At 41.7% G+C, this 16,547-nt stretch overlaps 1 pseudogene; it reads left to right on the plus strand.

Moving 5' to 3' along the window:
• The first annotated feature begins 533 nt into the window (after positions 1 to 533).
• LOC116621644 lies at positions 534 to 1,020 on the plus strand (annotated as a pseudogene).
• The last annotated feature ends 15,527 nt before the right edge of the window (positions 1,021 to 16,547 follow it).

Raw genomic sequence — 16,547 nt, forward strand, 5'->3', positions numbered from 1 at the left:
GGCAGAGAGCTGCCTCTCACCCCCTGGCTAGCAAGCACAGAGGAATAAGCAACAGCAGTCCTCAATGGGGGCCGGGAGAAGGAATGGAGACCCTTTCTGAGGCACAGGCATCCAGGAATATCCTAAACCTGAGGGTGGAGCAGTATCACTAAGAAAAGCTCTCTGGCAAAACAGCCCCCACCTGAAACATAAGATAATACTGAGGAATCTGAAGCCAGTAACCACAGCAATAACAAAACCCAAACCATGCTCAATTCCCCCACACTGACAGCCCAGCAGAGGAAAAAACATGCCACATCCAAACATAAATTCTATTTACTTCGATCTCTATCATCTTACACATGACATTCAGGGGTAAGTAGCATTTGGGTGTAAAACAGAAATTCGGAGACAAAAACTCTGCCAAGAGACAAAACAATCAATGTAAGTAGGCTCTGGAGTGGCTCAGATGTTGGAAATAGAAATGATTTAAAATGGCCATGATGGAGGCCTTGCAGACACCACTACCCAGGAGCCTCCCATGCCACCCAGACATGGTCTACCCCACCATGTTCTTTGACATCGCCATGGAGGGCAAACCCTTGGACAGTGTCTCCTTTGAGCTGTTTGCCAAGTTCCAAAGACAGCAGAAAACTTTCATGCTCTGAGCACTGGGGAGGAAGGATCTGGTTATAATGGTTCCTGCTTTCATAATTATTCTGGGATTTATGTGCCAGGGTGGTGACTTCACAGGCCATAATGGCACTGGTGGCAATTTGATCTACGAGGAGAAATTTGACAATAAGAATTTCATCTGAAGCACATATCCTGGCATCTTATCCATGGCAAATTCTGGACCTAACACAAAAGAGTTCCCAGTTTTTCATCTGCACTGCCAAGACTGGTTGGTTGGATGGCAAGCATGTGGTCTTTGGCGAAATGAAAGAGGGACTGAATATTGTGGAAGCCATGGAGCCCTCTGGGTCCAGGAATGGCAAGACCAGCAAGAAGATCACCATTGCTAACTGTGGACAAATCTAATAAAATTGACTTATGTTTTATCTTAACTACCACACCATTGATCTTTGTGTTCTCACTGAAGTTCTATGGGTTCTATGTTTTCCTTACTCCCCTCCAAGTCTAGCTGGATTGCAGAGTGAAGTTTATGATTATGAAATAAAAACTAAACAACAACAACAACAAAAATAGCCATGATGGATATGTCAAAAGCTTTAGAAGAAAAGGAAGACAGAATGCAGGGATAGTTGGGGAATTTCAGTAAGGAGATTATAAATAAAAATCATGGCAATGGAGATGAAGAATTCTTTGGATGAACTTATCAGTTGCCTCAAAATACATCAGGGGGGAAAAAGTAAATTTGAGGGTAGGTCAATAGAAGCCATCTAAACTGAAACACAAAGAGAAGAAAGAGTAGGGGGAAAAGTACAGAACACCTCAGAGCTATGGAACAAGATCAAATGGTCTAATACAGGTGTATACTGAATTCCAGAAGGAAGAGAGTGAGGGAATATGGCACACTTCAGAGCTATGGAACAAGATCAAATGGTCTAATACAGGTGTACACTGAATTCCAGAAGGAAGAGAATGAGGGAATTATGGCACAGGAAATACTTGAAGAGATAATGCCTGATAATTTTCCAAATATAATTAAATGTATAAAATGACAGATTCAAGAAGCTCAGAGGCCCTCAAATACGACAAATCGCAAAAAAAAAAAAAAAAAAAAAAAAAAAACCATGAAGAAAGGAAATACCTAGACATATCCTATTCAAACTGCTGAAAATTGGGGCACCTGAGTGGCTCAGTCATTGGGCGTCTGCCTTTGGCTCGGGTCGTGGTCCCAGGGTCCTGGGACTGAGCCCCGCATCAGCTCCCTGCTCTGTGGGAAGCCTGCTTCTCCCTCTTCCACTTCCCCTGCTTGTGTTCCCTCTCTCGCTGTCTCTCTCTCTCTGTCAAATAAATAAAATCTTTTAAAAAATAAAATAAACCACTGAAAACTAAAGATAAATAGAAAATCTTGAAAGAATCCAAAGAAAAAAAGCACATTATATAGGCAAGGGGAAGGATAAGAATACAGAGGACCTCTTATGAGAAACTATGCAAGCCAGAAAATAACAGAGTGAAATCTTTAAAGAGCTGAAAAAATGGTCAACCCAGAATTCTATACCTAGTATAGGTATCTTTCAATAATAAAGGAGAAACATTTTTTTCCCCCAAATAAGGAACTTAGGGAATTTACTACCAGCTGTCTTGAAGTAAAATAAGTGTTATAGGAGGGTTTTCAGAATTAAGGAATATGATACAGAAACCTGGGTCTACAGAAAGAGATGAAGGCCTCCAGAAATGTTTAAAATGAAGGTAATTATGGAAGACTAGTTTTAAGCGTTCTAAAGGATAAATGACTGTCAATAGTAAAGTCAACAGCACATGTATGAGTAAAATATATGATGACGGCACAAAAGATGGATGGCAGAAATTGGAATTATGGAGTCATAAAGTTCTTGCACATCACGTGGAACAGTTTTTTGTTACCAGAAAGCAGACTGTGATTAATTAAAAATGTATATTGCAACTCTTGGGGCAACCACTAAAACTTCTTAAGGAGAGTTATAGAAAGAAATCTATGTGATGTAGCTCTGGATTTCTGTCACTGTTCATGCTGTAGATGCACCAGTCTTTGGTTTTTCCTATGAACACCACCCTTATGCTCCTAATCCAGGTGTTTGCAAATGCTGCTTCCTTAGTCTAGAGCAAGTGTTGTTGCCTCATCACATGCTGGTTCCTCCTCATAATTCAGATATGGAATTGCATGTCGTCTCAGTAGAAAGGACTTCCTGCCCTGCACCATCAAATAGACCCACCTGCCATTTTCTGCCCCATTGCTCTGTTTTCTGGTCTTCCTAACCACTCTCTGAAATGACCTTACTCCTGTTCTTCTTCCCGTCTCTAGAATGGAAGATCCAAAGTGATCCGACTCAACCCCATCTTTTAGTTGGTGTCCCTGTTGCCTGGGACTGTGCCTGACACAGCAAACTCGATTGATAAACACAGACTTATTGCAGCACTGGGCACTGTGCAGGGTACAATGGAGGTGATGAAGTACAGCAGGGCTTGCTCAGGACTGTAACAGGACCATATACTGTTACTTCTGCAGGAGGGGTGGGAAACTCAGGGCCAATTTTATGTTAGACCTGAGAGGATAAAGAGAAGTTTGCTATAACTGCCATGAAAAGGGGGTATTTTTCAGACAAATGGGAAGATAGTAAATAAAGACATGGAGACATGGAAGTACATGGTGTGCAAGGGGATTATAATCCCTGGTTGCTGAAATTTGCAGGCAATGAGGGAACTGCTGGTGTAATTCCAGATTAGGACAGTTAAGAAAAGGGCTTGACTATCTCATTTAAGAATTTTGACATTGTCTTGGAGGCACTGGGGAATCATAAAGGTCTTTGATCTTGGATATGAAATGATGTGATCAGTGCATTTGAAAAACAATGCCATGACTACTGCCAACAAGATGAAATGAATTCGAGACCTTTTCAGAGGTTTTGCAGAAGCCAGTGTGGAAGAGGCTGAGTCAGTGGGGATGGGAGGGGCAGGTGAAAGGAAGTGACACATTGTGGAGGCACAATCATCAAGGATGTGACTCCTCAGACGTGGGGTGAGGGAGAGGGAAACATCAGCCTTTCTCTGAGGGCTCCAGCTGCAGAGCCTGGAGATGCTGCAGTCCCAGCTGGGAAATCAGAACCTTTGTGTAGGAGGAGAGGATGTGGAATGGCTTTCCACAGATGCTCCTGAGGTCCCTGTAAGAGACGCGGACACATGTTGTCCGTTCAGAAAAGGCATTAGTGGTAGAGAAACACCGATATCCCTTAAGACACGAAGGTGACTCTCAGCAATAAGGAGGCGTCTGTCCCAGTTATAAGATCAGAGGAGATGCCCAGGGAGATATGGGTAGATGAAGAATGATAAATAGTACTTGCTCTTCCGTATTTTTCCCTAAACTGGAAATAACTTGATTTCTTACTTTCCCTCTCGCCTGTAACACTTTATCTCATCTTGGTTTTTAAATAAGGATGTCACAGGGAAAACACAAATATATCCACATGTAATTAAGTCTTTCCCAAAGAAAGGCGAGTTGTTCTTTTGTATCCACAATTCCCTTTCTGCAGGTTGCTGTGGTTGCCTCTTTCTCTTAAATATTGTTCATACTGTATCTAGTGCAGTGTCTGCTCCTCGGTGGGTGCTCAATAATGTTGGATGATGGTAATTATACGCATCACTGAAAAAGCACTGCTGTAAAACCAGAGCTATTCAATTCCATAACGTCAAAGTTTTAGAATAAAAAAAGAAAAACTTGTTCTTCCTTTATATTATAGCATTAGGTCAGAATCACAGGTTTCAAACTGAATAATAAAAGTAATTTCCTATGCTGAAGACAAGGAGAAAAATAGCATTTATTAAACACCTTCTATACACCTTGGCTTGTGTTTAGACAGATAGATAAATATCCAAACATAATATAGAGATATAAAATATATACCACTGCATCAGGTGACTAAATGGTGGAATGTCAAGAGTTTAGCCCTTTCATTTGATAAACTGAAAAATTAAAAAAAAAATTAAATGAACATGCATTGCTTTTAAAATGTATTTAAAAACTTTCTCTCTCTCATTACAAGAGGATCTACTTGAATTCCACATCAGCTTACTCCAGCACATTCCACATCTCGATTTGTTCTGGAAACATACTGGGAACTGAGGTACTTATGCTTTTCTCTGCCATCTTGTGATGCACAGGTATGACCTGCTTGGTCTTCTCTAAGACTTCTTCTTTTTTTGATGGAGCTATTTTCCTGAAAGGATATTTAACCCAAATCCTAGGTTGTTTTTTCATTCTTTCATTTTTAAAATATTTTGATACTATGAATATGACACACACAGAAAACAGTAAAAATTTTAAAAGCACATCTTAGTGACTGGTCAGAAAATACACACCTACCACACCACCATCCAGACCAAAAAAATAGAATAGTTCTGCACTCCAGAAGCCTGCCTCTCATCCCACCAAACACCTTCTCCCCACTCCAAGGGGTGATTCGCACCCCATTTTATGATATCCCCTCTTTTCCTTTTCTTTATACTTTAAGCACAGAAATATACAACTGTATATATTACAGTTTAGTTTTTTAAATATTAGATAAAAGGAATGGCATAGATTATATTCATATCAGTCTGGCTCCTCTTGCTTGATGAACAACTGCAGCATCTCCTTCAGTGCTAGCTTGGTGATGACAGAATCGTTCGGTTTACACCTGAAGATGTAGTTACTGTCTCTATATCACCAAAGGTTCCTGTTTTGCTGGGTATGGAATTCCAGCCTGGCACTCACTGCCATTTAGTCCTTCAACCTCACTGTCCTCTGGCTTGTATTTCTATTGCTGAGAAGAGAGTTCTCAGCTTCAGTTAATATTGTGGTTTTGAAGAAAACTTGACTTTCTTCTGGCTATTTTTAAGAATTTTAGAAATTCCTTTTGCCTCTGATTTTCAGAAGTTTTACAATAACGTACCCTAGTGTGTCATTTTTAAAATTTACTATATTTGGGTTTGTAAAGCTTCTTGGATCTGTGATTTTTGTCTTTTACTAGCTTTGTTAAAGTTCTCAGCCAATATAATATCGCTTCTGCCCAGTTTTCTCTCCCCACTTTCTGGGATTCCAATTACATGCATCCTGGCCCTTCCCTCAGTACCCTCTGTGTGTCTCATGCCCTATTCTGTACTATCCGTAATTTATCACTCTGATTTCCTTTTGACGTTGACATTTGACCTATCTCCCCCTTCACTAATTATTTCTGCATCCAGTCTATATTAAATCCTCCCACTTAATTCTACATGTTTGTTTATGTATTTTTCTATTCTACAATTTTCAATTAATTCTTTTTTTTTTAATTATTGTGTGAGTTTTTTGTAAGAATTCTCAAAGGCTCTGCTTTCTTGAATGTGATCATCAGTTTCTTTAAAGTTGAACAACTCCAATCTCTGGATTCCCTGTGAGTCTGTTTCTATTGCCTGTATTTTCTGCTGATTTTTATCCACGTTGTCTTGCCATGTCAAGATGCCTGGTTATTTCATGCAGTGTGCCAGAGGCTATACTTCTACAATGGTTCGTAGAAATGATTCAGGTTCTGGTTGATGGGATTTATGCTTGCTATAGTAATCCCTGGAGTGCTTCAATCCAATTTCAGAGACTGAGATCACTAGCAGCCAAGCTGCAGAGGCTGTAGTGGCCTGTTGACTTCTAGTTTGCCCCAGTGACCCTAGAGGAGAAGCATCTCCTAATGTCAGCCCACATTTCCACATCTCAACCCCATTATCTTTTACGGTCTTGTTAGCTTTCTATTGTACTGTTGCAGAGTTTTTAATATATTCTATGATTGGTCTCATCTACTTCGTCTACCATTTTGAGAAAGGTTCTTTATGTGCTCATTAAATAAATATGTGTTGAGTCTTAGTCTGGGCCAGGTGTTATGTTACATGCTGGATATTCACTGGTGAGCCAGAGGGAGAAAGAACAGCACGGCCCATGCGGTGTTAATAATCTAGTGTTCCAAGTTTTAATTACTTGACCTCTGGTTCTATAGCACCCTATAAAGGCAGATTTGAAATGAATCCAGAAAATACCGTCATGGTCCATGAACCTGAAAGGGCAAGCAGAGTCTGGGAAGGGTGTTGAGGGATCCTGTGGAAATACACAGAGGAGAGCCCTGTTCCTGGTGGGAAGTCAAATGTGCCTCCCTGTCCTTCTGCTGGCAAACACTGCATGCTGACCGTGATGCAACGCTTTGTGCTATCCTGACCAGCCCTGTGGATGGTCTCGTAGTGCTGAGAAGAAAGAAAGGGGGGAGTTTAAAGAACTTATTTAAGAGCCATTTAAAATTTAAATAGTGTTCGTAGTCATAAAAGCCTCATGGTGTTCTAAAGCACCACTACTCCCTTAGAACATGATTCCCCCATGTTTACACACTCTCTTCAAAGGCCCATTAGATCTAAACTCTTTGATGTGCGACCAACCACTTCAGTGGTGACTTTTTGTCAGCTCAAATTTAAATCCAGTGGGGAAAAGGACAAATTGGCTCTTTTATCAAACACTTTCAGTATCAACTCACAATGAACCGGGATATTTTCCCCACTTAAAAGCTACATGATGAGCTTATGAGCAGGACAAAGTGAATAAATATTCTGCCCAGGAGCTAGATTAGAAAAAAAGTCAGACTTTCAGGAGCCAGAGCTGCACACACAATTCTCTTCCAGCTGAGCTCGTGTCACTTCTCCTCTCCCTGGGGACTGTAAGCACAGTGGGGTGGACAAGCCACTGCCTCTCGCTGGTGCTGAGGAATGTCCTGTGGGTGCCGTGGCCAGGGCTGCTGAGGCTGCTAAACAGAGGAATGAGGGTTCTCCTGTGAAGTCCAGGGCATGATCGCTACCGGATGTGTTTCTAGGATGTAGAACCGAATGAGACCTTCTCCCGCCCTCTCTATTTTCTTGGGCCAGACCGTGTGCTCACTGTAGGTGCTGCACACAGCTTCTGCCAGGGGTCAGTGCTCTCCATGGAGGGGGTGACACAGATGGGTGGCAAGGTTTGCACTGGGGACATCCAGTCACCCATCCAGTGCTGGCGTCTCCTCTCCTGGCGTTTCCTTGAGAAGAAGTAGCATCCCTCTGAAAGCTGGTTTACCCACTGATGAAGGTATGGAAGGGAAGAAATATGTAGAAAAATTTAGCTATAAAATAATTATATGTCTACAGGATACATGGAATGCTTTGTTTTTCAAAAAATCCTATTGTGAGAAATCCATTTGTATTGGTCAACTCAAGCCCCATAACAAGAGACCCCAGATTGGGGGGCTTAAACAGCAAAAATTGATTTCCTCACTGTTCTGGAAGCTGGAAGTCCAAGATCAAGGTGTCAGCAGAGTTGGTTTCTTCTGAGGGCCAACAGCCTCTCTCCTTGGCTTGTAGATGGTCACCCTGCTCTGTCCTCACATGGTCTTCCTGCTATGTGTGTCAGTGTCTTCATCCCCTCTGCTCATAAGAACACCGGTCACACTGAATAAGGACCCATCGTACAATCTTATTTTACCTTCATCTCCTCTGTAAAGGCGCTATCTCCAAATACAGTCACATTCTGATGTACTGGGGTTAGAACTTCAACATAAGAATTTGAAAAGAACACAGTTCAGCCCATAACAGCTTTCTAAAGATGATGCAAAACCCTAAAATAGATTGACAAATTCAACTAAATGAAAGTAAATTTTTAAAGATTCTACAGGATAAAAATCACTGTAACAAAAGTAAAAAGGCAAATGAGAAGCCGTGAAATGCATTTGCTATTTTTGTCACAAAGGTCTGATTTTTAAAAAGAAGATAAGACCAGTTAGAAAAAAACAAAAGTCTGGTTGAAAAATGGGCACAAAATATAGAGAGTTCACAAAAAATGAAATAAAAGTGGTTCTTAAATACATAAAATGTTGCTCAATAGGAAATGCAACTTTATTTATTTATTTTTTAAAGATTTTATTCACTTATTTGACAGAGAGAGACATAGCGAAAAGGAACACAAGCAGTGGGAGCGGGAGAGGGAGAAGCAGGCTCCCCATGGAGCAGGGAGCCTGATGTGGGGCTCGATCCCAGGACCCTGGGATCATGACCTGAGCTGAAAGCAGATGCTTAACGACTGAGCCACCCAGGCGCCCCAAGGAAATGCAACTTTAAACAACCTTGAAATAACATTTCTTTCCACTGATCACATTGACAAAGATTTGATAACCCAAACTTGACCAGAATTTGAGGAATAAATTATTTCATATATATTGTAAATTGTTATGACCTTCATGTCAGACATTTGGCAAAATCTATCACAACTGTAATTATACAAAACCTCTGGGACTTCTCAGTCCTAAAAACATGTGCTAAAATAGGCCCACATACGTGTGGGATGACCTACATACAAGGACATTCACTGCAGCATCATATACGATAGCAAAAGACTGAACACATCTGGGTGGAAGTCAATAGGTCTGTCTCCATGGACTACTTCCCAGCTGTCAAGGGAAAAGGGTCACTCTGTATGTACTGGTATGGGACAATCTCCAGTCTGTATTATATGATTAGTCAATGTTTGTGAATACTACCATCCGGGATAAAATGCACACTGTATGCAGTGAATGTTTCTGCGAGCACACACCGCACACTGGCAATCCTGGGGCCTCGAGGGGCAAGGACTCTGCGCGTGGGAGGCAGCATAGACAGGACACCACACACTGCTCCCTTCTTGCGCCATACACCATGCAAACGCTTCAGTAAGAACCCCGGCACAAATGTGACAAAATGTTAATATCTGTTCCAAGGTGGGTGCGTGGATGATTTGTTCTATTATCTACTGTACTTTCGTGCTCGTTTGAAATGTTTCATAATTAAAATTTAAAAATAAAAAATCACATCTTTTTGCCTATTACATTTAAAAAAATTATTCCCACACATATGCACCTAAATTTGTCCATATTTTTCACTGTTACATCTATTTTATTCAGCGCTTCCATAGTTGCAAGGGAAAGAAACACAATCCAACTGGCTTTAGCCAAACAGGGAATTTACTGGCTTCTATTTCTGGAAAGTTCTGGGTGTCGCCTTCAGGTATGGTTGGATCTGGGAGCCCCAGTGATGGCCATCACTCGTGTCTCCCTCCTTCCCAGGCAGGTCCCCTCTCATGGCATTGATGGACACAGAAGCTCCAGGTAGACAGCCTCCTAACTTACTAAGCTTTCTATAGAAAAAGTGCTTGTGCTCTCTCAGTCATGTGGCGACCACTATCCAGTCACTGTGAGTCTGAACAGCCAGGTGGGAGAGACCACCATTTCTGCTTGCAGAAAAAGGCTTGCACCTCCCTCCTCCCAATCCCAAGGATGGTGCAAAGGAGATGAATAGTTTGGCAAAGGAAATCACGTCCCATTGCCCTCAGAAGAGAACATGGATTCAGCTGGCAGATTAAGAAATCTCTATCCACAGCCACCTCCCTGGGCGTAAGCGTGTAAGGATGAAAGGTGCACCCATTGGTGGGCATCTGCTCGTTGAACTGTGGCGTGCTATTCCTGCAGTTAACGGGAAAGCTAGGGATCCGGGCTGGCTTTCTGCTGTCTGAGAACTAGCCAGCATTTACACATTGATTCACTAGCCGTTGTGTTTCATTTGTCTCCTTTCCTACAGTCCCCATCTCACCATGTTCACTGCCTTTTTTAATGGTAACGATTTTTCTGACACTGTGTCAGAACTCTTATAGAATGTCCCACATTCTGGAACGTTCTACCGTATTCTTGTTGGGACATTTAATCCTTTATCCCCGGATTCTCTCTAATCCAACAGCTAGGTGTATTGATTAACTTTAGATTAAATATTTTTCAGCAGGAAGACTTCATGGGGGATGCGGTTTCCTTCTTGCTGATTTTCTTCAGGAAGCATAGGCTAGAAGGTTGTCCCACAAATAGCCGTGAGGGCTCTCACCACTTGGTTAAGCTTGTGACCTCATGATCTATCCACGTAAATGCGTATTTCGCCTTTGCAAATAGCAAGCAAAATGTCGGCATGTGCTTATTTGAAATTGAACAAAATCCTTTCCCCAATAAACTCTGTAATGATTGCCGCCATCCTGAAGATCCTTGCCTGGATCAATTATTACACTGGGGATTGCCAAGGGGTGATTTCCTAATTCTATCATTCCCTCCTCATTTATCACCTGCTACTTCTCTGCAAAGAGCTTTCCCTATTAATAGAGGATAAATGTTCAATTCTTTCCCATTAGTGACCAATTTTTAGGGTAAGAAGTTGGTTGTAATTGTCACTCTTAACAATGCCAATCTATTTTTTTCCCTTTTCCATGTCACAATTAAGGTTCTCCACGATCTAATGCAGAGATGGAGTTTGGGGTGCAGAGCACCTGTGAGGGGGAGGGGCAGAGGGAGCCCCGGAACTACTCTCCAGGCTGGTGAAGCCCCGCCAGCATGGAGGGGAGCTCAGTGCAAGTGCTGCCCTTCGGAACCAGGAACCACCCACGTGTCCGAAGCTGGGTTGAAATGCTGGACCTGTATACCCCTCCTCACTCCGCACTCCCTCCACCCAAAGAACATAACCTTGAACATAATTCCTGAACTTGAGGTGGGTCCTTAAGGAGCCACGGCAGGATGCCCTTCGCTGACCTCACTCCCTGCAGCAAGTGCTGGTCCAGATCCTCCTCTGAGGGCACATCTGGACGGCACCTCTTCATCTGCCCCTCTGTGTGTGTGTGTGTGTGTGTGTGTGTGTGTGTGTGTTTATTTTGTGTTGGTTCTGCTTTGTTTTATATTTTAATGACATTATGTGCTCATATATTTTATACTCTATATTTTACAATAAAAGTGTTCGTTTGATTTTGATGTTCAAAGAATCCCACATTTAACCAGTGGAATTTCCTAGGACACACGATTATGTCTTTGAGCTCTGCTTCCTTCTGATGGGAAATGATATGTATAAATCCAGATTCGAGCTTCTGTGCTATTGCCCCGGGGTGGTATTGTTTCTAAACTCTCAGTGGAGAGAGCAAGGAGATGCATGTGTGTGTGTTAAGTCATGAGTTTTTATTACTATTTCCTATTCAGATTAAGCAGGACAAAGTTTGTTTTCTTGTCTGTTTTGACTGTCTCTCTATAACCAACTAATAATATTAATACTGTTATTTATTCTAAAAGATACATAAAATGCCATCAAAACTATGATGCCAAATCACCATGAACAATAAAACCACTAAGAGAATTTTAAGATTCATCTGTAGTCCTTTTTATCCCTAGAATATAATCATCAAGGCAGTGGAGCCAGGGTGCTGTCTTCAGAGATTACCTGGGGTAACTTTTCTCTATGTTACTATCTCACCACTTTGATATAAAATTAGGCCCGTTTGTTTCTGCTTGCTTCCAGCTTGGGTTTTTTTTTTTCTCCCCTTTTTTGATTTGCTTTTTGAATGTGTAAAGCATCTACAAGCTTCAAATCATTCAGAATACTTTGACATTTTTTCCCCACTGAGATTCCCTTTTTCTTCCTTAATTTTGGGGCTTCTAAAATTGGCATATTTTCAAATTTCTTATCTGGGTACATTAGCATTTCTTATGTACATAGGGAACAGAAAAACATTTCCCCAAATGTGAATTATGAAACATTGCGTCCATGAGATGCTTCTTGAAACACAAGTTTGAGAAACTCTGCAGACCACCCCCAACCCCCGTCCCCGACATACACAGATTCACCTAACACAGTAACATGATAGGCGCCAAGAGCATCTTCACTAGGGAAGGATGCTCGCTTTTCTCAGACACAAAGCACCACGGATGTTTGATCCTGGAATGCAGGCCGCACGTACCAACGGTCAACGGAATCGGCGCTCCGTGGTGGATACCTCATTCTTCCTAACTTAAATGTAACATGTTCTAAGCGAAGATTAGAATTGTCAAGCCTTCTCGCACCATCTTTATTGTGACTCATAGGCCTTAAAATACGGGCACAGAAAAATTCACTGACTGTGTGTCTCTCAGGAAAGGGCTAAAGCCTCATAAGCACATACGTGGAATATAGGCTCCGTCAGAGGAAGGCTTTCGTGTTCCCTCTGCCAAAACAGAGCGGTCAGGACTCCGTTGGCTGGCACACCTTCGGTCCTTGAGGATTCTTGGTACATGAAGGAACGAGTGAACTTCTGCTTTCTTAAGGAACCAGAGCCTTCATATATGCTGATGAGGTAAAGATCGGCAACATGTTTATTTTGCTACCTAAGTTTTGAAAAACACATAACTTAAAATATACAAATAAGAGGCCTGGTGAACATCTAAGATCTCCTGGGCAATTATATAATGAACACCAAAACAAATATGTTTAACCTATGATGTGCAAGAAAAGTTGTATGTACTGTGTGTCTATATGGATATGCGTACATGTGCGTATATATCCATATAGACACACGATCCCCATATGCACACACACTCTAACAAAATCTAGAAAAGAATTGTGTAACTAGGTGGAGAAACACATTGCACATTATGGTATTGTTTACCAAAGCATATTCCAGAAAAAAGAAGACTTGGGTAATGTTAACAAGTGTCCACAAATGGCTTTAAACTCAAATAAGCTCAGGAATCTCTTTGTGGACAAATTGGAACTAGTTTTTTTACTGTGAAACTCTAAAATTAAGGCAACATTCATTAAGTCCTCAATATACTAGTATTTGCTGTGGATCTTTAATAGGTTATGGGTATTTTGTCATTTCCAAATGTTCTATTTCTCCAGGTGATGCATTTTGCAAGACTGATGTTTCCTTCCACTCTTTAGGAAACGTTGGTCAAGCTAAAGCACATGGCCCAAGACTGCTGAGGAAGCTTCAGTCAACTAACCTCGCTCAGACATGGCACCGGGGTCAGAATGATTGCACAGGGACTGTCACAGGGCTGCAATTAGTGTGCTGTGGGCTTTGACTGAAACTGCAGACAACTTGCAGGAATAGACAGGGGTGTGAACAGAGAGATGGAGACTCAGACAGACTCAGAAGGAAATGATAGCACATAAGAACCCCAAACCCAAAATGAAGAATGTCTATGACGGGCTCCAGGGAGACTGGAGACTGGAGGTCAGAGCCCGAGAGCTTGGAGAGAATCAACAGAAACTGGCATGGAATGATTGGGGGAAAAGAAAGCCAATAGGAACAGCGAGAAGAATGGCATGTCTAAGACCTCTAGGATAATTTCAGATGGTGTAAAATGTGGACGTTTGGAATACCAGAAGGAAAAGAAAGAAAGAACTGATCAGAAGAAATTTTGAAGTAATAATAGTCGAGAAATTTCCAAAATCAATGAGACCAAAACACAGATCCAGAGAGCTCAGACCGCACCAAGCACGATAGTGATCAACAAGTCCACACCTGTGCATAACACTTTCACACTGCAGGAAACCAAAGGCAAAAGAGAAAATCAGGAGAAACTAGGGAAAAGGTTTTACTGCCCAGAGAAACGAGGGTGCGCTTTACAGCAGGCTTCACGTCGGAAAGTGCGAGAAGAAAGGGTGGAGCAAAATACCGCATCGTCAGGAACTAGCTACCCGCTTAGAATTCCGCATCCTGTGAAACTATCCTTCAAAAGGGAATTGTAAAAGCAAAAACTAGGGGAAGATGTCCTGCAAGAAAAAGAAAGTGCTGCAGGTCGAAAAGGCAGGTCTGCACACAGAAAGGACGAGCTTCCGAGAAAAAATGTAAGTGAAAAGAAAACAAACTCGTTTATGTTCCTTATTCTCAACTGATCGAAAAGACAGCTATGTTTAAATCAAATGTTCCATTCATACGAGTAACACAAGTATTGGAGAAGGGAAGAAGCATGTGGAGAAGTGAAAGAAAAGACACACAGCAGGGTTGTAGCAATGCGTGGGGAGGGGGCCGAGGGAGCTGCCTAGCCGGAGACCTGCGGCGACTGTTGGAAGGTGGAGGTAGATGGAATATGTGTGTTGCAAGTCCTCTTAATGTCTTTGGAAATGTATTTAGAAGAAGTATAACATACATTCCGAGAGAGGAGATAAAATACGATTGTGCAAAATTCCCCATTCAACCAGATAAGAAACAGAAGTTGGAGAGGTTTATAAAGAGACAAAGTACAATATGGTAACAAAAAGAAAACACATACAAATATGGACAACAGTAACCCAAACTGTATCAGCCACTTCAAATGTGAATGGTCTAAGCACACTAGTTAAAAGAAAAAAATTGGAAGAGCGTATTAAAAACAAAAAACACCTGGGGCACTTGGGTGGCTCAGTCGGTTGAGCATCCAGCTCTTGATTTTGGCTCAGTCATGATCCCAGGATCATGAGATGCAGTCCTGCGCGGGGCTCCCTGCTCAGTGGAGAGTCGGCTACTCCCTCTCCCTCTGCTCCTCTCCCCTGCTCATGCTCTCTCTAATAAATAAATCTAAAAGAAAAACAAAAACACCTGACTACAGATTATCTGTAAGGAGCCCACTCTAAACATAAATACAGACCCTCCAGTAGGTTCAAAGGAAAGAGATGGAGAAACATACACCTTGCTAACACTAATGAAAGGCATCGGGAGTAGCTGTCTTAATTGCAGACAAAGCAGAGTTTCTAGCCAAGAAGAGGTTATAAGGGATAAAGGCGAGCATTCCATAATGATAAAGCAATCGATTCTCTAAGAAGCAACATAGTTGAACCTTGAAAACATTATGCTAAATGAAAGAAGACGGCGACAAAAACCATCTATTGTATGGTCCTATTTATATGAAATGTCCAAAACAGGCACATCGATAGTGACAGAAAATAGATTAGTGGTTGCCCAGGGCTGAGAGATCTGGAGGCAAAAGAGAGTGGCTGATACGAGGCACCGGGTTTCTTCCTGGAGTAATGAAAATGTCTAATATTGATTGTGGTGATGGCTGCACACATCTGAATACACTAAAACCCACTGAATTGTATGTTTTATGTGGATGAATTTTATGGTATGTAAATTACATCTCAGCAGAGTTGTTAAAAATAATAGAGGAAATTGAGTGTGGGGTTTATGGGAATTCTGTGTACCATCTTCACATTCTGTCATTCCAGGACTCTTAGAATAAAATAAAACATTTACTTAAAGACACAAGCCACACCAGCTCTGATCCCCCGCTCTGTAGTTCTCCACTACAGAATGGCAGTGATGCCAAGGAAGTTCCTGACTTCTCACGGAAGGAAGCTGCCTTCTGCTTCCTCCAACATTTCTTTCCCTGCACAGAAGCTTCTTCCTTGGCATTAACTACTCTGCATTCAGGTGGCAGAAATGTCACTGGGTGTCACCCTGGGTCTCTGAGATGTAGAAGACACCCGCGGGCAGTCTCCAAAAGTCGGTACTTAAGTGAATACATCTCTCTATTAATTATGCATCCGCAAGAGGTTAAAGAAGAGCAAACTGTGCAAAAATACATCATTTGAAAAAAAAATATTCTATTTGCACCTCATTTTCCAATTATACATGTGCATGGAATCATATACCATTTGCTAGTTGCAAATTGTCCCTCTAGTTAATAGCCCTATGCTACATCAATGAAACTGTACCAAAACATAATCCTATTGTATTTAAGCTAAAAAATCAAAAGTAAGTGTTAATGTGTATTTCTTCGGCTTGAAGTTTTAATTTAATTGACTTCTCCAAACCAAGCAAATGATGCATGAATATGTGTCTAGATTCAATGTTCAAATGCTTCAATAAAAGGGGAGAGTAGGTGGAGAGGCGGTCCCAGATGAATCCTACCAAGATCGAAGAATTGAAGGTTCTAATATAACCGTGGATTCTCTCCCACTTTATACCAAACTGCTAAGCCTTATCAAATGGCAGGGTAATTAAGCCAGCCTGAGGAAACCATAAGCACACTGCCAGGGATGCCTCGCCTCAAGTCCAGATACGCTGTCAGCAGTTTTGGACCGCAGACTGCTACACTTGC

Source organism: Phoca vitulina, unplaced genomic scaffold, assembly GCF_004348235.1.
Source record: "Phoca vitulina isolate PV1807 unplaced genomic scaffold, GSC_HSeal_1.0 scaffold50, whole genome shotgun sequence".
NCBI classification, from domain to species: Eukaryota; Metazoa; Chordata; class Mammalia; order Carnivora; family Phocidae; genus Phoca; species Phoca vitulina.